The sequence below is a fragment of the Mustela nigripes genome, chromosome X (genome assembly GCF_022355385.1).
Source record: "Mustela nigripes isolate SB6536 chromosome X, MUSNIG.SB6536, whole genome shotgun sequence".
NCBI lineage: Eukaryota > Metazoa > Chordata > Mammalia > Carnivora > Mustelidae > Mustela > Mustela nigripes.
Window position 1 is genome coordinate 36991918 of NC_081575.1, and position 24275 is coordinate 37016192.

General features: G+C 46.5%; 1 protein-coding gene across 9 annotated transcripts in view; it reads right to left on the reverse strand.

Moving 5' to 3' along the window:
• Window positions 1-24275, reverse strand: part of PAK3 (p21 (RAC1) activated kinase 3) — a 241838-nt gene that overhangs the window by 103718 nt on the left and 113845 nt on the right. For 4 of the 9 annotated variants that reach the window (XM_059384575.1, XM_059384566.1, XM_059384569.1 and 1 more), the window contains exons 1-3: window positions 10507-10756; window positions 9316-9425; window positions 3968-4115 (exon numbers count right to left, since the gene is read on the reverse strand). The exons of 1 other annotated variant lie outside the window; for it this stretch is intronic. The gene's annotated coding sequence lies outside the window, so the exon portion shown is untranslated. Of the gene's footprint in view, window positions 1-3967; window positions 4116-9315; window positions 9426-9544; window positions 9611-10506; window positions 10757-24275 lie in introns of those variants that run through there. 4 more of the 9 variants (XM_059384570.1, XM_059384572.1, XM_059384571.1 and 1 more) reach the window with 4 other exon arrangements.

The window sequence follows — 24275 nt, forward strand, 5'->3', positions numbered from 1 at the left end:
CAGAAACTTGAATACCACGTTCCAAGGCTAACAGGGGAAGAGTAGACCTTGCTGGCTAGAGGTGCCTACTGGAAACAGTAGAGAATTCCAGATCAGAAACATAAAATCAGAGACCTACACTTTTGCCTACGGAAGCAGTGTGAGTACATAAAGAAACATGCATTACCTTGCCCCCCAACCCTTGGGAGAGAAAGGAAGTGGCAAGTTAGGCCATAAACTTCCAGAAAATAAACCACCTGAACCCCAACCCTTTTGGGTAAACCAGCTAAGATCTATTAGGGATGACTCATGTAAAATAAAATTATGGCAAAAGGACGTAAGAGTTGATCTGTGGGATTGAGCTTTCTCTTTTTAATCCTAGACATAAATTGCACTCCTTTCTGCTCTGGAAATATCTGGTCCCATGGGTGACCTGGCTGAGACCAACACTTTTTCATCAGCCACAGGTGGCTGAAAAACCTTCCAGCAGGGGTGAGGGGAGGAGGATCCAGTGGGGGAGGATAAAAAAAAAAAGTGACAACTGTGACTATGAACTCCTCACGTGGGGTGTGTGATGGGGTGTGTGTCAGTGAAAAAGTACGTGGCTGTGGCAATATCCATATAGGGCCATATGTATGTTTGGGGATGTGGGGTGTGTGCCTGAGGGTGGGGTCACTGTAAACCATGTGTGAGTTGCAGATGTGGGTGAGTGAGATCATTCTAGGGAGGGGGTATAAGTCCATGTCCATGTGAGTAGGTGTCAGCATCAATGCATCCATGTGAGAGTCCCCAGAAGAGCCCGTGACCATTCAGGCGAGTTCGCTGAGCTAGAGGCAATGCATTTATGCTTCAGTGACTGTGTGGATATGTCGGCCAATGTGAGCAAGTATATCCACCTCAGGGGAAATGCTGTAGGGGGACTGAGAATCTGAGTGAGTGTGAGTCTGCGTGGCCATCCACGGCATCACCAGCAGTCCATGTGTGAGTGCACAAACACATTTACAGGAATTGAGGGCAACCATGTAGATTGTGTGGGTTGGAGCGGGTGTGCCAGCGTAAATGCAGGTCACTGACTGTGCAGGTCCCCACGTGTGTACTGGAGGGAATGTGTGTGGCGGTGTGAGGGTATGCCAGTATGAGAGGACGAGAGTGAGAGCGGGCAAGAATGTGATCTTGTGGGGAACTTGCTGGTGTGAATGTGTATGATACGGAAATGGTCGTGGGAGAGGGTGTACACGTGAAAGCACATGCGCGTGACAGAGTGTGATGGTGTAGAATTCAGTGTGCATGGCTGTGAACATGAGAGTATGGAAGACCGTGAAAATGTGCAAACATCAGTATCGAGGCAGGGGTGTGCCGTAAGTGTGACTGTATGTTGACGTGAACTAGCGTGAGTACTGAATGCGAGCGAGCGGATGGATGTGTTGGTGTGTGTCAGTGTGAATGCATCTTTGCGATGACTCTGAGTATGAGGGCAGGGTGATGTGTGTCAGAGAAAGTGGAAGTGTGTGTGCCTATATCTGATGATCAAGTCTCAGCATGAAGGTGAGCAAATGAATGTGAATGGGTGTCAAAATGAGTGTGTTTCCCTGTGGAAGCATGATTTTGTGTGAATGTGATGGAGGTGGCGAGGTTGTGTCCGTGCCAAGTCGTAGCCCCAGAGCATGTAATACTGAGGGTAAGACTGTAAGATGGTATAGCAGCTGAAACGGGGGAGAATGTATTTATGGTGGGAACGTGCATGCATGTGCGTGTGTCCCTGCGAGGAGTTAGGAGCTGTGTCATTGTTTTACGGTGAGCAGGAAACCGTGACCGTGCAAATGTGTTAGAATGTATAAAATCGAGGGTAATTATGGTTATATAAGCAGCGGACAAGGGAAAATTGGTGTGGGTCTGTGTGTAGACTGTGTGTGAGCACAGAGGAATTTGAGGGTCAAATGTGATTCTACCTTCAGTGTGGATATAGGTTAGAAGGTGGACTGTGAGTGTGTGAGCATGTAAGAAGAGGTAAAGTTGTGAGTGGGTAAGAACATGAGGGGCTGTATGGCAAGTGTGGAGCGTGTGCCACTACAAGCGCATGAACACAAAAATGTACAAGGCAGTGTTCAGCCATGTGAGTGTGGGCCCTCATGCAGCATGTCTGTAAATACGTGGAGGATGAGGGGGTGGATGTGACTGTCACCATGAATGTGTCCAGTAGGAAAAGTGTGAGCCAAGGAAGGATAAGGATTATGTGAAGGTCCGAGAGTACACAAGTGTGCTCCCGAGTGTGTGTGTGTGTGTGTGTGTGTGTGTGTGTGAGAGAGAGAGAGAGAGAGAGAGAGCGCGCGCGCACTGAAGTATTTGGGATGCTGAGAAACTCTTGAGGAAGCCTCTTTCCTCCTAAAGCCACAACACGTGTCCAGTTATATACAGCACATTACTTAGCCCCTCTCAACCCTGGTCTCCTGGTGGGCAAAACCATGATTGTAGTACCTACCTCGAGCTAGTCTCACTTTTATAATCAGAAACAAAAGCAGTAACTAGTAGGAATAAGATACCTACCTTGCAGAGTTACTGTGGGATCAAACAGTCTTGTGCAAGAAAAATGCCCACCCCAGTGCTGGCAACGGTACACAATAAATACACGTTATTATTGGAACTGTCACAGAACACCCAGGAGAGACCCCTGGGCTCACTTCTGACTTGAGTGAGTTCTAGCTACCGTCTGTCACTCAAGGTCTGTAGAAGATACCCGACCGCAGCATCTCTAGGATGCTGAATACATCAGTATCAGCAGGGCTGTAATTTCACACCCTCAAGATCCAGCCGAACCTCTGGAGTTTTCCCTTCACCAAGAGGCGCCACTGAAACACCTACCGCTGAGCGGCACTTTTCCTTTGTCCCATCAGACCCAGGGCGAGCTCCGTGGGAAGAGGAACTACACTGTGTATTCCTTGTTTGTTTTCTCTTTGTTTCTGTTGTGGGGTTTTTTTGGGGGGGGGGTTGTTGTTTGTTTGTTTGTTGTTGTTCTTGCTTTTTTAAAAAGTTTGATTGGTTGCTTGCTTTTGACTTGGATGTTAGGAGAGGTGCCAGGATAACTGACAAATAGAAGTGCAGACAAAGAGAGGGAGACATGTAAGATACAAACAGGTAGCTGGACGGCAGCATATGGCAACAGAAGGCTAGACGGGTAGCTGACAGCAGAAGCCCTACTGGCTGCCTGAAGGGAAAGAAGGACATGGCCAAGGAACCTGAAAGAAGTGGAGAGGAAGAGAGGGGCCCAAATCGAAATGCTGCTGGGGAATTTTGGGCACTTGGGAGAGAGACGTAGACTTGTGAAATCAGGTCCCTACCCCTAATTTATGGTCTAGTTTACCTGCCAAGATGAATACTCTAGAAATCGTGCAAGAATGATCAAAGGTTGAAGAGAAGCAAGGGCTATGCCGTATACTATGGGCTCAAGTGTTGTTGGACCTGTTTTTGGGGGGAGTGCTCCCTGTTTGGTTGAGAAGGTAGAGGGAAGGTTCTGGAAGGTTTTAGCCCTTGAGGCCCGGAAGCTAGGACAGATGGGGTGGGGATACGTCTTGAATAAGAAGGTAAAATGAAGGTCGTAGAGGAGGAGAAATTTCAGGAACTGATTGGTCAGTCAGTGACATGTGGCTGAAATGCCACTTTGACATCCAGAAAGCATGAGGAAAGGAAATGCCAGCTTGAAGGGAAGCATGTCAGTGGTTACATGGAAGTTCTTACATGGAGCCTGACAACTGCAAAGGTTTTCGCCATGACCGTTTGGTTGCTTGTCCTACTCACACCATGATGTAGGTCATGGCTATCATCCCCGTATTAGAGATGGAGCAAACTGAGAGACCAGAAAGAAGGGGCTGTGCTCTGAGGCCTGGCTCATAAGGCCCAGCCAGGGTCTTTAATACTGAGAGCTCTGGTGGAAAGGTAGCCTTCACCTGGATTTGGAGATCCCTGACTCCCTGCTCTGGAACCCATTACTCACCTCTTATTGCCACGGCTGCAGGACCTCAGCACAGGTAGGCACTGCCCATGAGAAGGGGCCAGGCTGCCTTCAGCTCCCACAAACTCAGTGTTGGGCACACCAGTTGCCACAAGATGCAAGGACTCAGCTGCTTTTTCTTGGGGGTAACCTGCCAAGAGAAGCATCGTGGGGGCGCAGGAACCTCTTGCTATACCCGCTACTACTCCCTCAGCCAACCCCCCCAAACATCACATACACGTGCTATGGTGGATTTCAGAAAACCGCTCGAGGAGGCAGAGAATCGGAGGGGAGAAACATAAAAAGGGCTTTGTGGGGTCAGAGTCCAGAAAGGGCGCTGAACTGGGAGTTTCAGGTCGAGAACTGCTGTCACCTTGCCACTCACTCTGGCTCTGCCTGCTAGCTCATGGAGAAGACCTGCTCAGCCGCCCTGGACAAGACTCAGGACAACTAGATCGCATGGAACAGATGGGAAGGAGCCACATATTTGCAGGTGGTGGTCCAGCACAGCGATCATGGCAAATGCACGTTGGCTCTGGAGACACCTAAGCTTCCCGAAGACCTAGCCATGCTTTCTATGTCACTTACAGGTCCCCACCTACTTCCCTTCTCAGCAACCTCCTTCACTGGGTGGTGGGGGGAAGCACTCGGAGGGTCCCTAATTTGCTATCATCTCGCAGCGCTGAAGGCTTCAGCCTCTGATCCTAACTGGAACCTCCTTCTGGCTTCCCCCACCCCAATCTCCACTACAGGGAGGCCCTCGACAGTCTTTCTCAGATTTCTTAGGGCGAATATATCCTGGGGTTTTTCAGGGTGACTCTTTACCCTATCTTCCCCCCAGAGGTTCCCATGTCCAACCGTGGAGGCAAGATCTTTAACCCCTCTCTTTTCCACCTTGCGCCACAATTGCTTGAGCCTCTCAAGGTGACGGATACTCCCTCTGCAATCCTTCCTACCCTGCCCCCACCTTTGCTCCATGTGTCTGTCCTCTAAGAAGAGCAGCACCTATATGGGAAATCCCATCAAAGCAAAGGACCAGGCTAGCACCTGTCAGCAGATGCTGGAATGCACCAGGTCTGAATCCAAAGACACAGACGCAGGGGTAGCTAGTAAAACTGAACCCTTGGGGAGCCATGAAAAGCCCCAGGATTCCCAACTTCCCCTTGGTGAACAAGAAGATCAAGCCATACACCAGGTCTGCCACTTGTTCCTGGTGAGATTCCAGGGCCCAGCTGCCCGTGCGTCCCTCAGGGGCCCTGGCATTCCCTGAGTGCTTCCCACTCACACACTCCCAGCTGCCTTTCCAGATCCCACCCACTGGGCCACTAAGTGGTGTGCACCCACTCCCTCCCTGGCTGTGTGAGCTCATCCTTCAAGGGAGCAGGGTGGGGGTCGGTGAGTGATGGCTGCCAAAGCTCCAGAGAGGGGCAAGGCTGGAAGGGGGCTCAAGGACGGCCACAAAAAGTCCCCTGAGCCCCGGGTGGGGGATGGCAGCAAGCACCCATGGGGGTGGGGAAGAGTGCTAGAGGGTGACATCGGGGTGGGGGGCAGTAGAGGCCCCAGCCTGGACCAACTGAGCACCTCTGGGTTCCTGTGTGAGATTGAGAGCTTTCCACAGGCCTAACTCCACCTTGCTTCAGCCTCTGATGAACTGCACAGCAGCCCGCTTCAAATACACCAGTTGCACCACTGGAACCAGCACGCGGAGCCTGGCAAGACACAGCACTCCACCTGGAGGGCACATTCCCCTCTCCTGTCCGGGGCGGGGGGGGGGGGTGTTTATTGGGAGTGTGGAGATGTATTCCGTGTGCGAGTACACACTGAGGGGGTGTATCTGTGCTGCTTCTTGTACCCCCTTGGTATCTGGGTACCTGTACTTGGTCAGATGTATGCCTTGTTTTATCTATGCTATTTTGTGGGTATCACGTCTGTATCACGTCAGGGGGTGCAGTCCTGTTTATAGCAAGTGTATGGATACAGTGTCTATACTGCTGTCTATACACTGTGTATGTGCTGCCCATCTTCCCTGCGTGGTCCATGCCTTGGATGTGTGTGACACGTATCTAATCCTTACTCTGTATCACGTGGCTCTGCCATATTCTGTGTCTGTGTCCTGTTGTACAGGACAGTATTTATACTGTCCTGTGTCTTCACCTGGGGCTTAGCCTCTTCCTGGAGGCTGCGGGTAGGGTTCACTGTACCCATTTTCTGCCTACCAGCACCCTAGCTTTGCTGCATTCTGGCTTCCTGCCAGTACCTCTGTCTGGGGACTAGGTGACCACTTTGTTGTTGGCGGGGGGGGGGGGGGGGGGTGTGGGGGGCTGGGGTGTGGGGGGGGGTTGGGGGGAAGCTGTGGCCAACCATTCTCTCTACCACAGGATCTTCCCATGGCAGGTGCCCAGCCCAGCACTAAAGACAACAGGGAAAGGAGTTCTGGAACCTTTTTCAGGCCCAAAGGAGGAAACTAAGCGCTAGAGAGATGGCACTCTTGCTCAACCCCCAGTCCCATCCATATAGAAGAAGGGCCTGCAGGGAGTTTCAGCTGCCTCAGTTTCTCTTTCAGGCCACCTGGAAGCACTGGAGCCCTTCTCCAAGGGAGTTAACAGCTGCACAAGGGATTAGCACTGGCAAAGGGAGCTGGGCCATGGGATGCAGTTCTGCCAAAGGTGTCCCCGCTGTGGTCACTAGAGGGCGCAATTGTGCCGGCAGTTAGGGGTAGCATCTTGAGGGTGCAGAATTCCAAAAAGTCCACCTGGCTCAGACAGAGATGAGGGAGAAAGGAGAAGGATAGACACCCTAAGCAGGCCTCCCTTGACCCTCAGCCCAGGCCCTTCAGTTCTGAGGCTGAGTTAGGGAGTTGGCGCCACGACTGCCTATCAGCCTCCACCCAACTGCGTAAGATTTGTATAAAATCCCCAAAGAGCTTCTCAGGAGCTTGGTTTTAGGGTCTCTAGCAGATTCTCCACTTGGGCTTCTCTTCTCCCTCCTGTTTCCATTCACATGAAATAAAAATAAAAACAATGCTGCTCAAAAAGATGAAATGTATGTAGTGGCTAGGGGTTTGTTTTGTACTGTTTTCCCCCAAATCAAAGGGCATACCAAAAAGTGTGATTTAAAAGGGTAAATGTGGGGGGGGGGGGGGGGGGGGGGGATGTTGTCCTATGGTAGATCTGCTTCATGACCAAGAACAAATGGACCCATTTCCTAAAATGTCATGATCATGTCAGAAACCACCTCATCCAATCCCATCATTCAAAAGACAAGGAGACTAAGGCTCGGAGAGGGGCAGAAGCAGACCACAACACCTCACTTCTGGCTTCCAGGGTTGGTTCCACCCCAGCTCCGTGTCCTCTAGTCTCTAAAACACCTTCCTTCTCCAAATCCAGCATCTTCCCAGCTCAGGACAAAACCCTGCCCTTCCTCCCTGCTGTGTCTGCTCCAAAATGGTCCTGTTCTTAGTCGGTCTCAGTGATCACCTGCCCAGGCTCTGCTGTGACCACACCTTAGGAATAGTCCCCATTCCCCACCAGTGAACTGTTCCTCTCTTTCCAGTCTTCCAGGTCCACCTCCCCATTTTGCTTCCCACCCATAAACCCAGCGGATAGCTATGCCATTTTGCCCTCACCATGTCCCATGGGTGTAGCACAGATTGCCCCAACCTGCAATTAGTCGGTCGATAATCGATAATTGACCAAATGTGCAAATCAGACATGGATCCATTGTACTGATTAACATTTCCAATTAAACTCTGGGTGAGGCTGTGTGTATTAGTGACCAGGGTAATCATTGAGCTGTATGTAAACACAAATGCCTTCCAAGGTCCTGGGGCACAGGAGGAAGCGACACATTTCAGGAGGGAATGGAAACAGACCACCAGACTCCAGGGGTTCCTTTGGTTCTCTGGTACCCCTAAATCAGATTTTAAACATATGGCTATGACTTGATCCCAAGGTTCCAGTTTCACACTGGAAATGGAGGACTCTGGCCCTGCCCACTGCTGCACACCCTTTCCTGCCCCCTGCTGGAGAAGCTGCAGAGTGCGGAGTTGGCAGGGAAGTCCACCCCAAGGCCTTGCAGAGGGAACCGCCCAGCCTCTGGCAGGTGGGGAGCTTGGGGGACAACAGTGAGCCCCAGAAGCCTTAACAGCTGCACTTACATCCTAGGACAGGGGTTTTCACCATTCCTCGCCTACCCAGAGTCCCATGGGCCCTGGGGAAAAAGGGCATTTTTGGAGCTCAGGCAGACACCCGTGCCTGCAGCAGGGATCCCAGACCTGGCCCTGGCCCTCCCGTTGTAGAAAACAGTCAACCTACCTATCTTGGGGGGATATGAAGCTCCCCCTGCAATCCCCTTTGGGACCCTGCCCACCCCCCTCTTCCTTCTCCTTACCCAGGAGGAAAGAGCCATTGTGGAGTCTGCTGTTCATGGAATTTCTTCTCCTTCCTATGACCAAAGCTACTAGCTCCTGAAGGCAGGTTACGTGGATGGAAATGCTATTGAGTCCCTAAATATCAAGAAATTGTTTCCCTAAGTCTGGGCTGAGCCATACGTGCCTGGACAACCACCATTTCTCTATCTCACCAGGAAAATCGGGGCCTTAGGGCTCCTGGTTAAGACCATCGCTTTTTTCTTGTTCTATCTCTCTATGGCTTTGTTCCTACCTGCTCCATCTGAGCTTACCTGCGTCTAGACTTCTAGCCCTGATTTCTTTTGCCTTGGCCACCCTCTTTGACTTCACAGTAGCTTCGTCTCTGACCTCACAAAAGCAGAGTCTCTGATGGGGGCGGCACCCCTCATCTCACCGCCCCCCCCCCCAGTTATTCCTCATTTTTCTTGCTTGTCACGTCTACCACCTTCTCCCCCAAAGACCTCGCATGCTTGTTTGCTTAGTATGCTAGTTCGGCCTCTAACCAGACAACCTGTAACCTGCAGCAGTGGTCGGAGCCTTTGGGGTGTTATGGCCCCTTTTCCTGCATCTGTATTACAAATGACCCTTCCGTTTCCTGTTCAGTCTCTCCTACAAGGCCCACTTGCCTGCCTGGAGGCTTGGAGAGTCCAATCTTTGACACTGCAAGGTCCCTCTGGCCTCAAGATTCTCAGCTGCTGGCTTTTACCCAGCATTCATGCCCATCTCTTCTCATTTTGCCTTTTTCATGGAGGAGGGAAGTATGACATTTGTATCCAGAAACGGAGGCTGATACGACTCTCCCTCCAAGCCCTGGCCTCTTAGTCATCCATTATCAGATTAAGCCCCTTTACCCAAAGGTGCCCCTGGTTAGGGGCCTCAAGTACCAAATCACAGACCTACCCAATTACAATTTTGCAAATGGCCCAGTGAAAACCACACTGACCTTTATACCTCGGTCATCCCAGAACAGGGCCACAGTGTTGTCACCAACGGGAATGGACTTCCTTCTGTTCCAACACCTCAGACAGTCATACAGTTGGCCTGGATTTGAGTCTGCAAAACCATGGGGGGAGCAAGACTAACATGGCTAAAGGCTTCCCTGCTGAAAGCCATTTAAAAAAAATAACACTGCAACCACCCCCTTTCATGCTTCCCCAAGCCAAGCCACTCACCCTTCTCTCCTCTGCTTCTACAGACCACAGCCTAGAACCCTCAAGTCCAGAGTCTGCCACTGGATTCTGGAAGGTGGGACCAAAAAATCAAGTGGGGCCTTTGGCTCTCTCCCTGCTGGCAGCGCCCTCACACCCCGACCCTCAACCACCACCCAGGGAAGGAAAGCCTGCCAGAGCAAGAATCTAAAATATTCAATCCACCCCAAAGTGTGGCAGTCATCTCGCCAGAGCCAGTTCACAAACTGAGGGAAAGGCCCTCTGTGTGCTGAGGAGAGGGTAGGGAGGCCATGGACCTAATGACCCCTAGTGACCCCTGCCCTCTCTCCCCGACCAAGACAAAGGCCAACAGAGGCGCCCCAGGCTTTTTAGGGATAGTACTGCATCATGCCAACCTCCACATGACAAGAAATGAGTAGTCCTGTCATTACCCTCCCCCGACCAAATAAGGGGAGGAGGGTAAGGAAAAATAAAAGGGCGCCCCATAGAAGAAAATCGTCACTTTTTCTGTTACCCCGGACTTGTCCCAGACACGGCCACACCTCCTCCCCTTGGTGGGTTTTTTTTTTTTTTTGGGGGGGGGCGGGGGGAACGTCGCTTCTGTGGCTGGGGGGGGGGGCGGGAAGATACTGTAGGACTAACGGGCTGACGTTGCTTTGGGGGCGGCTTTGGCCTCCAGCGGCCCAGGCCCCAGTTGGCGAGCCTAGGGCTTGCCCCAGTGCACCGGGGTCCAGGCCCTCCGAGAGTGGCCCTGACACACCCACTCGTCCGCGTCCGCCCAGCGCGAGCCGGAGAACTGCGCGCCGGGTCTCCCGGCTCCAGGGGCGCCACGGAGGGGACCCGAAGCTGGGGCGCCGTGAGAACAGGAGCGGGTGGGGGCGGTAGGCCCGGAAAGGCAGAAAATCTGCCCAGCAGCGCCACACCCTTCCCTGAGCGAGCCGGGCGCCGTGAGTCGCGGGATTTACCTGCCACGGGTCCAGCCACCCTGTCCAGACCTTTCCTCTCTACCTCCGAGCGCTCAGGCTGGCGGGGCTGGGGGGGGGCCGCAGCCGCAGCCGCAGCCCCGGGCCCGGCCCGCTCTCCCCGGCTCTCCTCCCGGCCTCGCACACCTGCTCCGGGCCGGGAAAAGCCGCAGCCCCCCGCGCGAGCCCCCAGACAGTGCGCTGCCGACAGCTGCCCGCCCGCGGCAGAGCCCGGCTCGGCAACCGCTCCCTAGCTCCTGTCGGCTATGACGTCACCCGGGCTCTGCACCGCACGCGGGCCAATCAGAGGGTGAGCAGAAAACTAAAATCGCCCAGAGTGGGCTGCTGGGGACCAATCTTTTGTTTCCAGGCAGGAAGCGCCTGGGAGGGGGGAAAAAACTGAAGGGGAGGGCACAGAGAGAGGGAAAGGAACAGGAGATGGAAACTTCTACACTGTCAGGGTTGTCTAGACAGAGGTGGGGCCATCAAGAGAGAGGTGCACCTGGAGAGGCGGGGGCATTTCATGGATCTTCATTAACTGGCCTCCCTTGGGCAGACTGGAATTTCAGATAAATTTCCAGGGGAGGAAATCCGTCCAGCTACACCCGCACTCTTTACTGGGCGAAATGGTTTGGATTTGGGACACCACCTGTCAGGCCAACAGGTTATGCTGATGGAGTCTCTGGACTACGCTGTAGACTCTGGCAGATATGGCAGTGGCATTCAGAGATGACAAGCTAGATAGGGAAACTCTCTGTCCGTGAAACACACATTTCAAAACACGGAGCATTATTCAATCAATCAATCAATCAATTACCTCAATTAGTTTAGATACATAGATATATAGATATATTTAATTTCATTAAAATGTGGCTCTCCCTAAAACCTTCCGTGGCCTCTCACCTTTAAGAAAAAGTTCAAATTTTCCCCCATGTGCAAAAATTAAAATATAACTCCAAAAATCATCCCTTGCTACTTCGAAATCCACCCCCCCCCAAGGATTTGTCTAGATTATATAAATTACGGTAAATCCCAGCAAGGAGACAGTAAACTGTCATAAAAAATGACAAAGAATGCAAAGTACTGAGTACCTTTGAATTACAGTGATGTAAAATACACCCACAGATATAATTAGAAGAGAACATTAAATTATCATGGTCAGGTAAAAGTTTATGGGTGATTTGTCCCTCTCCACTTTCAAACTTATTTTATGAAGACAAATATATCCTGACATACTTCAATAATCAAAATGGGTTATGACCCTCCACAGTAAACTTTTCTCCAATTTACTCAACACCCCATAACATCTGGCCATCATTTCTCCATAATGGTAGCAAAACAAGTTTTAGGACAGAGAGTGAACTAATACATATTTGCTAAGTTCCTTTTAGGAAAAGTCACACAACAGTCCTCTAGAGTCACAGAGACAACATATGGAGAATACGAGAGAATGGGATACCTCTTTGGAGTAACTCATTTAAAATTATGATCATGCTGGAAGTTGAAAAAAGAACAACGAAGACCTTTCCAACCTAGGATCAGGCAGGAAAGAGTCAAAGACTAAGTAAACTACATACTTCAGATTTTTTAAAGGATCACTTTGCATTTTTTAAAAATTTTTCCTTAATTAAAAGATATATTTATGCATACATGACTATTATATGAACACTGTAGTAAGTCCCAGAGATGGAGTTTGTACCTAGATCTGAGTCCAAGGCCCGTGTTTTTTTCTAATATAATACATGATATTATTGGCTCTGTTAAAATACATATTCGCTTGAGAAAAAAAAAGTATACTTGATTGGTGTTTTTTTTTTAAATCAGGCATTTTAAATAGTTCTGTGTGTGTGTGCTTGGTGGTTGTCTTCCTAATGCAAAACACGCTTCACCCTCCTCCTCAAATCCCTGATGAATAGGTTGAGATCACGAGGGTTCTGCTTTCAATGATTTTACAGATATCTTTTTAATTAACTTGGGGGTTAAAGAAAGTAGCTCATCACATTGATTTTTTTTTTTTGTTTTTGCTTCATGGTAAAAGTAATCTAAAAATCACTGACCTAAATGAATGAATATATACTTAATGTTACATCTCTGATTTGTAAAATGCACTTATTTTGGGTTATTTTAAAGAATAAGAACATTCTTATTTTTTAAGAAATAAAGAAAACTGGATTTTTTTTCTGGCTAATGATTTCACTTGTTCTTCTGGGCTATTGATTTAAATTATAATTAAAAGGTATTTGATTTCACTCTAATCCTTCCCTATACCTCAGCTATAACTCAGAGCTCTTTATGCAGTCACTGCACATGGTTATTTAAGCATTTCATGGGTGTGTTTCTTCTCTCACTGGTGATTATAGAAAGTAGCATGGGGCCAAAATCCTATTAGGTGCCTGAAAAATTAAAGCATAGGAGACTTCAGTGTTCGCATGAAAGGGCAATGACCTATATCCTTCTTTTTTTTTTTTTTTTAAGATTCATTTATTTATTCTGGGGAGGGGGATGTGCAAGCCCACAAGAGTGGGGGAAGGGGCCAAGGGAAAGAATCTTCAAGCAGACTCTCACTGAGCACAGAACTGGACTAGAGGGCTCTATCTCGGGACCCACGAGATCATGACCTGACCTGAAACCCAGTTAGACGCTTAATAAACTGAGCCCCCCAGATGCCCCAATTCTTCTTGATACCATAAAGCAATCTTTACTACCAACATGGTTTGTTCACCAAGAATACAGGACGACTGCTTGAGAACTTTCAGGGAAGCTGAGAATGTCTTAAAGATTTCATCTGTGTAATTTTTCCCACTCAACTCCCACTTCCCCGTTTCCTTCTCTGAGCTCATTGATTTAAGGGTATAATAACCACACTACAGGAATAACCACTTGGCACATGTATCTTGCTTCTCAGGTTACAAACCACTTTCACACCTCCCCATTTGATCCTCACAACAACCACAACGTGTATTGTGGCAATTATGAACTGCATTTCATAGATGAGTCAATGGACACTCAGAGGTTTAAAGTGGCTTGTCCAATGTCTCAGAGAGATGGTCCTAGAAGTCAGGTCTCCTACCTTCAGTTGTGGTGTTCTTTCTTGTTTTGTGTTTGTTGTATTGTTCTTCGGCTCTCACCAAACCTACCAGCCCCTAGATTCACAGGGGAAGTGACAGGCTCCAGGATGGGACTTAGAGCAACAGAAGTAAAAAAAAAAAAAAAAAAAAAAAAAAAGCCTTCCAGTCAAATCCCAGAAAAAAAGAGCACTGCTCGCACTCATGTACCACGGATGGGAGTGAAAACTGGCAGTGCCTTTTTGGAGGGCAAGCTGGGAATACCTAGGAAATTTGAAGTACGTGTTCCACTTGACCAAGCTATTTCAACTCAAGGAATTTGATTATGGAAACACTCCTAAAAACACACCAACACATATTCAAGTGTGTTTCTTGTTGACTCTTATACAGGAAAAGAACCCCTCATTATATAAAAGCTGACCTAAATGTCCCTTGATAAAGGAACTGGTAAATAAAATAGAGTATATGCATATTTTAGAATATTACACACTAGGGGTGCCTGGGTGGCTCAGTCTGTTAAGCCTCTGCCTTTGGCTCAGGTCATGATCTCAGGGTCCTAGGATCCAGTCCCCTGTCTCCCTGCTCAGCAGGGAAGCTGCTTCTCCTTCTCCCTCTGTACTCTTTCCTTCTCTCACTCTCTCTCAAATAAATAAATAAAATCTTTAAAAAAGAATATTAGAGGCCAACTAAAAAGAATCAAGTGGATTCTTATGTACTGAAATAGAAACACGTCTTGACACATTCTTGAATGAAAAAAGTTGCAGAACAGCCCGTGTACTACTATGCTATTCTTGTTAAAAAATGTGCGCACACGTGCACATGTGTTTGTGTCTGTGTGTGTATTTCAGCCGGAATCATACACACAAAACTGCTAACAGGGTAACTCTGGGAATTCAAAAGGAAGGAAGACATGCGGGTATGTGTGCTTGATAGTGGTCATTAACTGTTTTCTTTATATACTTCCGCATCGTCTGTACATGTTTTTGTAATAAACATACCGAACGTGTAAGAACCCTCACAAGTGAAAACAGAGCTTTCTTTGGATGGAGACAGAAACAAAAACAAAACAAGCAAACAGTACAAATACACTGCTCTCCTAAAAGAGGTCTGAACGCGAGGCCAGGCTGCGCTGAGCCATACCTGGGCAGGCACGGAAGGCAGACATGTACAACCCATTGGGTAAAAGCCGCCTGGATATCAGGGCTCCCTTCCCATCCCTGTCTCAAGTTCTACAGCCAGAAATCATTCCCCATGGTGGACTCCTGTCTTCACAGCTTTTGCTAAAGCAGCTGCACTTAAAATAAAACAAAAACAAAAACAAAAAACTCCCCCTCCTGCTCTGAATACAAAAGAACCCAGCTGGGCAGCTAGTGCAAAAGGCGTTAGTTAGCTGAGAGCACTGCGCCCACCCCTCGTTCACTGGGGTCCGCTTATTGCACCTTGTGGTCAGCACTGCGGTCAGATCCAACTGTGCCCCCTTCCTTCTTGGCCCCCAACTCCCACAATTAGGGGCTCCAGCTTTTCTGTAGGAGTGGTGGGGAGGCTGTTAGTGCCAAAAGGCTCATCCTAGTTCCCTTAAAACCCAGAGGCTGAGGGAAGAGGGAAGCCCATGGCCAGGAAATCAACTCTCGGGGCTTCAGAGTTCGGGCCAAGGAAGGAGGAGACCCAGATTCCAGTCCAGCTTCTGGTCAGGAAATCCTGAGCCAGACTCAAATTTCCCTGGACTTTGGATTTTCTCCTCTGTGAAACTTGACTTGCTATCTCCCTAGACTCTTGTATGGATGCGAACAGGCTAATGGAACAACAGTGGATTTAACAGACTTCAGAGCTACACACCTCCTTAACTGACTTGATGAGTCTCCATTTGCATATGTTCCCTGTATTGCGGGACCTTGGGAATGGGGTGGGGGGCATACACGTCTCTTCTCACCTTCTTTCACTCTAATGAGCACCCATTAGGGACCTGCCCTGCAGAACCTACAAGCTTTCACGAATACACAGCCTCTGCCCTCCTCCCTTCCACCAGGGAGTTAGCAAAGGAAAGGGAGAAAACAATTAAATGGAGGTGGCTCTGGATGAATTAATAGGAGAATTAGGAAGTTCCTCTCCTCTGACTTGGTTTTAATTAGCCCCACTTCCACCATGGTCCTACATAACAAACCACATTATTTAATTGAGCTGATGCTCTGTTTGATTTTGCTCCTAAGTGAATCACATTACACATTCCTTCCCCTCACTCTCCAGATCACTGCACACAGCCTGAGCCTAAGTCAAACTAGAGAATAAAGTGAATTTGGAAAGTTGCTTTTTCAGATCTCCTTGTTTCACCAGGGGGGGGAAAAAAAGAGAGTGAGAAAGAAGGAGAAAGTGGAGGACAAAAATCTAGGGGAAAAAGAACCAAGGGGAAAAACGGAAAACCAAATCTTAATTTTTTGGACCGGCTGGACTATGATGTCATGCTTTCCAGCGCACCTGTGATTGGCTTCTCAGCTCAGCATCTGCTGAGTGCTAAAGGCTAATTATTTGCCAGAGATACAGACCTTTCACAGAAGCTTTGAATCATTGCTGGTTGTCGTGACAACCTGGGCAGTGTCTGTTCCTGATAACCACATAATGAGGTTGTCAGGAACAGAAGTGCCCCTGTCCCCACTCCCGGCCATCCAAGGTGGTGAGCAATGCAACATTTCCTTCAGGAAGTGAAAGGGGGGAAAAAATCACCAACAAGCATGGTGGAGATCCCCTTCCATAACATAGGTCAACCAAGTCTTGGAGAAATTCTCCTTGTCGAAGAGTTCCTTACCTACCATCTTCGGGTCCCGTCAGAGCCACTGTATTCGCTGTAATTCAGAAAACTGAAGAACAGGTGGTGGAGAGATAAGTCATCTCTGCAGCCCCCCAGCAAAGCTAAACAGAGGAAAGTGTGAGTGGTATGCTAAATCGATTAGGGCAAGGCACATTACCTCTTTTCAAAGGAGACCATCATGGTCCAGTCCAGGAGCAATGGGGGACATGTGTTAAAGATGACAGGGCATTGCCATACCGATCATCAAAACCAGACACAGAGAGCCTGAGGGACATGGGCTGTGTGGTTTTCTGTGGGCTACTTTCACTGCGCCATGGGTAGACACCTCACCCAATGTTACTTTGGAGCTCCAGATGTCATTGAGAGTGACTATCAATTACATCTCCGTGATATGTTATTCCTTCTTAGGATAATTTTATGAGCACCTACTAGGTGCAAAATGCAAAGCTAGATGCTACAGATGCTATACAGATGAACCAAACTTGGCTTACCTCCCTAAGGAACTTGGAATCTAGTTGGGGAGAAAAGATACATACCCACGCAACTAGGCCACAGGGCAGATATAGCAAGTACTACAAATCAAGTCCAAAGCCCTTAGTTTCACAGAGAGGAAAATCAGACACAGACTGTCACATTCCAGCTCCATCTGATCTTCCCAGGTTGTTCTTCTATCAGTCCTCCAATATACCCCAACCATCAGCCTCATCAAACTGTGATTTCCCTGATATTCCTTGACTTTTCTATCTCTCTGCCTTTCTTCCTGCTCTTCCCTTTGCCTAGCACAACTTTCTCCTTCCTTTCCCTACCTGGTGATTTAATTCAAGTGTAATTAACATACACTTGTTAAATTAGTTACCCATGTACAATGTAATGATTCAACACATCTATGATTATTGCAGCATTGTTTACAACAGCCAAAATAGGGAAGCAGTCCAAGTGTCCATCCACAGTTAAATAGATTAAAAAGATATGATATATATAATATATATTATATACCATATATATTATGTATCATATATATGTATATATCATGTACATATTATGTATATATACATATATACACACATACATATGCATGTGATGGAATATTACTCAGCCACAAAAAAGAATGAAATCTTGCCATTTATAACATGAATGGAGCTAGAGTATTATGCTAAGTGAAATAAGTCAGCCAGAGAGAGACAAATACCATATGATTTCACTCATATGGGCAGCCTACTTGGTGATATCAATGCATACTTTCCAGACTCTACTCAAAAGGCATCTTGTGGATGCACAAACTGGTCCCAAACTAATAAGCCCTCAGGGATCTGTACCTGGTAGACATGGATATTGATTGATAACACCACTGGCTGATGTACTCAAATCCAGTGGATTTAAATCCAGCAATACATAATAGAACATTGGTACAATTAATTTTGGATTATTGGGGGAAGAGCATAGGTAAAGTCAGACTGTTTTTAAAAAGTTTTATTTAGATCATCAACACAAACCTGTTCTCCCACCGAACATCTTCTGTATTTTTTTTTTCAAAAATAGTTCCAGGCTCACAAGAAGCTACAGAAATAGTATAGAGAATCCCTAGGTATCTTCCTCCAGTTTTCCCCAATATTTTGATACACTGTATTACTTACTTTTCACAGCTACAGTACATCATCACAACCCTAGAAATTGACATTATCGTAAGACGCTAACTGAACTACAGGCTTTATTCAGAATCCACCAGTTTTATGTATACTCTTCCATTAAAGAACTTACCAACACAGCTGAAAATGAGCAAAACTATTCATAGTTGATCTGAGCACCAATATATATTTTTACCCTCATGCCCATCTCTGCTGAAAAAGGCCCAAACCTGAAAGAGTCAAAACTGGCCCAGGACTGAAGGAGAGAAAATCAGCTCGGACTGAGAATTAGCAGCCCTGTGATTAATCAGGCTCAGAGAGCCGACTGACAAAGCCAGCTGCAAAGTGAGCAGAAGACACTTTCTCCCAAGGTCACACAGCAGTTGCAAAATGCCAGGACAACCCTTACTTCCTCTGAGAGTCCACTGCTCTTTTCCCAGGGATGCCCTAGACCTGCTTTGCTTCTTCATGTATCCTGGGGAATACCCAAATACCAGACACCCCCACTTCAAGATAGTCCCCAATTCCTGGTCAATATCCCCTTCAAGGATGATATCATCCCTGGAACTGCCATTAACCCAGAGCTTACCCCTGCTTCTTTAGACACTCCTCAGAATCCTTCAGTGGGAACTCACATGTTACAAAAAATGGTCCTCTTCCCTCTTTTTCAAGAGCAGCATCCTATGGTTTCTCTGGAATGTACTTTCTTGATGCATCAGGTCAATGAATTTGACTCTGTCCAACTACAGTTTTGTCTCTGGTTGTCTTTGGCTGGTTAAGCTTTGATATAATTGACAACCAGCCTACAGGTATCTGGAAAGCCCTTTTAATTATCTGGGTTTAGCCATGTTTCCTTGATCTATGGAGAATCACACAGTGTGTCTGCAACTGTGATTTACATAGTAGATGCCAAATATATTCTCACTGACTTGATGTTGGATTACTCGATTGGATTTGTTGGAATGGTGCCAGATACGGAGACAAAAGCCCTGAGAGACAGTACTGTGTGGGCGTTCTACATGCAGACTCTGAAATTAAACTGCTGGTATTCAAATCCCAGAGTCACTGTTTAACAGCTTTGGGAACTTGGGCAATTTATTTAACCTCTCTGGACCTCAGTTTTCCCATCTGTGAGATGGGGATCTAATAACACCTCCTTCTTAGGGTAATTGGGAAGATTAGGTTAAATGCCTATGAAGCAGGAAAGACTTAAGGCAGTGCTGTTCCCAATTTGCTACGCTAACAAATCACCTTGTGATTTTATAAAAGGCAGGTGACTCGCCCCCCCCCCCCCACCCGCCATAGACATCCTGATTTCATTGTATGGTTTGAATCTGGGCATGAGTTAAAGAATCTCCTCAGGTTGGGGCGCCAGGGTGGCTCAGTCCGTTAAGTGTCCGACTCTTGATTTCAGCTCAAGTCATGATCTCAGGGTTCTGAGATTGAGTCCTGCATTGAGCTCCACACACAGTGGGGAATCTGCTGGAGACTCCTTCTTCCTCTGCCTACCCGCCCCCTTAAACAAATAAATCTTTCAAAAAAATCTCTTCAGGTTTTAGACTCCTCCAGATTGTAATGTGCAGCAAAATTTGGGAACTAGATTAGGAAATTCATTACTTAAAGATTATTTTTTTTCTCCTCAGGTTTGTGCAAAGTAAAATCGGGAAACCGAGGCTTCACCCGGTTTTTTCCTGCAATCCCCACCCCATGGGCCATATGGTTTGTTCAACTTGTACAAGAACATAGCTTTTTTCTTCCACAAGCATAGCAAAATGAAGATGACTTTGGGTATTTGAGTAAAACTGCAGCTGTATTCATCTCTCTCCTTTTTCCCCCTTTCTAAACATAACTCGGTCACACTTGGAATTAACTGATCTCAAGTGTGAATTTAAGAACAGTTAATACGTGCACGCAAGACTGGCTGACCATCACAGACGTGTTTAATAGATGCAGATCTCAATGTGCTTTTGTTCCATTTAATTAAGCACCTGTTGAGCCTCATAATCAATCCTTATTTTCTTATCATCCAGGAACTCGTTACATTCAATGTTCCCTGGTGTTCACTGGATCAGGTCACTTATGGGGGTGGAATATTCCAAAACAGCCTTCCTGTCTTCCTGTTTTTGAAGATTTTCTTTATTTATTTGAGAGAGAGAGTGTGTGTGTGTGCTTGAGGGGCAGAGAGGTAGAGGGAGAGGGAGAAAGAGACTCCTTAAGCAGACTCCCCACTGAGCAGGGAGTCCAACAGGGGGCTTGATAGCAGAACCCTGAGATCATGACCTGAGCCAAAACGAAGAGCTGACTGCCCTACGGATTGAGCCACACAGGAGCCCCCACCCCACCCCTCTTCCCCTTTTGAATCATCCTAGCGAATACATCCCCTCCTCAGTAAATAACAGAAATAAATTCACTGATGAGTTTTATTTTTTTTTTAAAGATTTTATTTATTTATTTGACAGAGATCACAAGTAGGCAGAGTCAGGCAGAGAGAGAGGAGGAAGCAGGCTCCCTGCTGAGCTGAGAGCCCGATGTGGGACTCGATCCTAGGATCCTGGGATCATGACCTGAGCCGAAGGCAGAGGCTTTAACCCACTGAGCCACCCAGGTGCCCCCACTGATGAGTTTTAAAATTAACTTCTAGTTAAATAGAAGTTTAAAATATGGTCATGTTGAGTTTTACAAGGAGCTCACCACCACCCCTGAGCCCCTCCCCTCATTATTCATTCCAGCTGCTAATATGGAAAATTGAACAGATTCTGACGTGCTGGGGTAAAATTTACTGCCAAAAAGGAATGCAGGCAGGTTGCTAGGCAAATTAATACTATAAACATATGAAAGTGACAGCCTGCTAGGGGAATGTGTGAACACGCAATTTTAAGGCCACTCTAACTGCTCTTTGCATTCAAATGACCAATATGCTAATTATAGTCCTTATCTGTTTGTTCAAGGCCTTAAGAGTCTCAGCGGCTCAGAGCACAGACCCCAGCCAGAAGTGTGACTGCAGGTCTTTGGAAATAATAACATAGCATTTCTTTAAACATATTTTTAAATTCAAGCTTCTTACAAATCAAGATTGGCCTTTCCCCCATTCAGGGAATTAGTGAGGCTTAACTGTGTTCACTATGGTGCGGGAGGGCCCCCACAAAACCCCGCTCAGGCTCACGAAGTCTCTGACTCCTACTTGAGCACTGCCTGTTGGGGGCAGATTCCCATGGTAATTTGCTGGCTCTCTTGAAAGATGTGGTGCATCTCTGTAAATGGGAGGGAGGTGTACATTCCCACTAATCTTGGGATCGTCATTGATCCTTTTTAATATTCCCCACCCACATCAGGCCAGAAAGAATGCTCATCCTGGCTTTTCTGTAATTTAAAGCAAACGCCCCCCCCCCAATTCTGTTCTTACCAGAGAGAAGTAGAAAGAGCAGCATTCTCTCTACACTCCAGTTGAAATTTTCAGACATTTATCAAAGTGAACTATCGGGAGAGGGAGGAGCTAAGGATTCATGGCTCTTCTCTCGCTGCACCCCTCCACTCCCAGTAAGTATTTGGATTTCCCTGGTGAAGGGGGTCGACGGTGAAAGTTTCCTGTTCCAGTTATACCCTGCAGCTTTCAAACTCCTTACATTTTGAATAAGACCTAAATGATCTAGAATCTCAAAAACAGCAGCCTCAAGTAACGGTTTTTTTAAAATTATATTCCACTTTTCAGCACCCCCATACACAGGCACGCGCATGCTGACATCTGAGTCTTCTCTCTACAGTTTATGACAATGATCCATGAGACAATTATACATTCATATACATGTAAAACAAGACTTTGCATGAACTCCAAGAAGCTTAAGAGAAAAAAAACAAAACAGAAAAACCACAAGGCTTTTCCTTAAACAGAAATGTAAAATGCCTTGTAATGGTGTTGACACTCAACTCTGGTTAAATGTAATCGGACCATGTTAAGGAGTCAAGTCCAGTCTCCACCTCAGAGCATCTTTCTTGGTTGCCATGCATTATATGCACGTTGGTTTAGAAGGCTGGGGGTGACAGGGAGTTGGGGAGCAATGTCATGGCTACTTTAGCCTCATTTAGCCTAGGTTATCTAGGATAACCTAGATTAAAACAGACTGGCTAAATTGAAAAACTATTTCCTGTTCTGGGATGTTGTTTGGCTACAATGCACTGCTTTGTTTTTCATTTTTAAACAATCATACTCTCTTGTTTTAAAAATGACATTTAAAGATAATTCAGCATTTGAAGATAAGTTGGATGCTTTCTCCAACTTTCGGAAAACCTGCTTGTGCTATCACCACTAGTATTACTACTACTACTAATCAAATATGTTTTCCTCTAGAAAGGTTCTCTCTGGCCCCTTCTGGATGAACTGTGAGCCCAAAGCTTCTTCTACACTGGCTCCAAGAAACAGACCAGGTCATTTACCCAATGGGTCATATGCAAACCTCCTAGAGAAAGGAGTAGTAGTTTTTCAAATAATTTACTATGCCAAAACACACAAAAAAGAAAGGCGCAAAAGCCAAAATAAAACCTCCCACATCCCCGTGAGTTAGCAAAGAGATCGTTTCAACGTTTCTGAATCAGAAAGACAAACAAATTTTAGAAAGACTTAGAAGCTCAGTAACTCAGCAGGGGGTGGGGAGGCTCCTGCATGGCTCAGACAGTTAAATGGCTGATTTTCGAATTTGGCTCCAATCATGATGTCATGGTCCTGGGATCGAGCCCCCAGTTGGGCTTCCCGCTCAGTGAGGGGAGTTGGCTTGGGGATTCTCTCTCCCTCTGCCCTTCCCCCCCGCATAGGTAAATAAATTAAAATATATATATATATATATATATATATATATATATATATATATATAAATAAATGAGTTGCTGGACAACATAGTTTGAAGCTACCCTGGGCATGAACCATCCTCAAGCTAGACACCAGGGCTTACCATTTCCTCTGCCCAACTAGAAAACATGGGTACCAGCCATCCACATCATAGCATGGGAGGCAGGCCCCAAGGGAGCAACCTGGAGGAGAAAATGATATCTGACCCATAGCTTGAGGTGAGGGGAGAATATTTAATTCCAGAAAGACTGAAGACAGAAGGGAAACAGCCATGTTTAGAAGCCACCTTACCTTACCATTGGGGCTAAATACATGCCACATGTGATTAGTTTTATTTCATTTCATTTCATTTCATTTCATTTCATTTCATTTCATTTCATTTCACAGTCACTACTTCTCTTAGAAAGTACAGAAAAACATCTGAAACTAATGCTATACTATATGATGGCTAATTGAATTTAATACAAAATTAGAAAAAAAAAGAAAGTACGGAAAAAGAAAATGAATTAAATCAAGTAAATCAGTAAACTCTTGCACCCATTATTTTATATGCAACAGAGTGACTGAGCTAGTTTCTCTACCAGTCAAATCAAGCAGGTCTAGTTCCTGCCCTCTGGATGCTCACAAAGATGGATAATCCAAGAAGCAATAGAAATGCATGTGCAGGAAATATTGGACAAACATTAGGCAGTATCCCTCTAGCCCCTTATGAACATTTCATGGACAATTGGACAGAAGGGACCAACCAGTCAGTTCTCCAGCACACCAGAGGGCTGTTGAATGCTCTACCTTAAGAAATGCAAATTGATTTGTAGCATGGGATTGATCAGACTAGGTACGTCTGCAATCAAAAAGATAAAACATGATTTTGAAGTTGCCTTTATCCATGTAATGGGTTGAAGAGTTGAATGTCCATCAGTGAAATAAATAAATAAGCTCAATGCTAGGTGGTAAGGTCATGTTCACTGCTATGTATCCAGTGCCTAGCACTCTGCAAGGCATCAGGAGGTGTGCAGTATTTATGAATCAAGTGAAAGACATGCTGTGTACAGAAAAGAGTGGTAAGAGCTTAAACTATAAAATTCCTAAAAAGGACATAGGCAGTTAGCTCTTTAACATAGGTCTTTGTGATTTTTTTTTTTCTATTGCTCTCCACAAGGCAAGGAGAACACAAGAAAAAATAAATGGGACTACATCAAACTAAAAAGCTTTTGCAGAGTGAAGGAAACCATTAACAAAACACAAAGGCAACCTACTGAATGGGTGATGTTTGCAAATCTTACATCTGATAAGGGGTTAACATCTAAAATATATAAGTTCACACAACTCAGTATTGAAAACACCAAACAATCCAATTAAAAAAATGGGCAGAGGACCTAAGTAGACATCTTTCCAAAGAAGACATCCAGATGGCCATCAGGCCCACAAAAACATGCTTA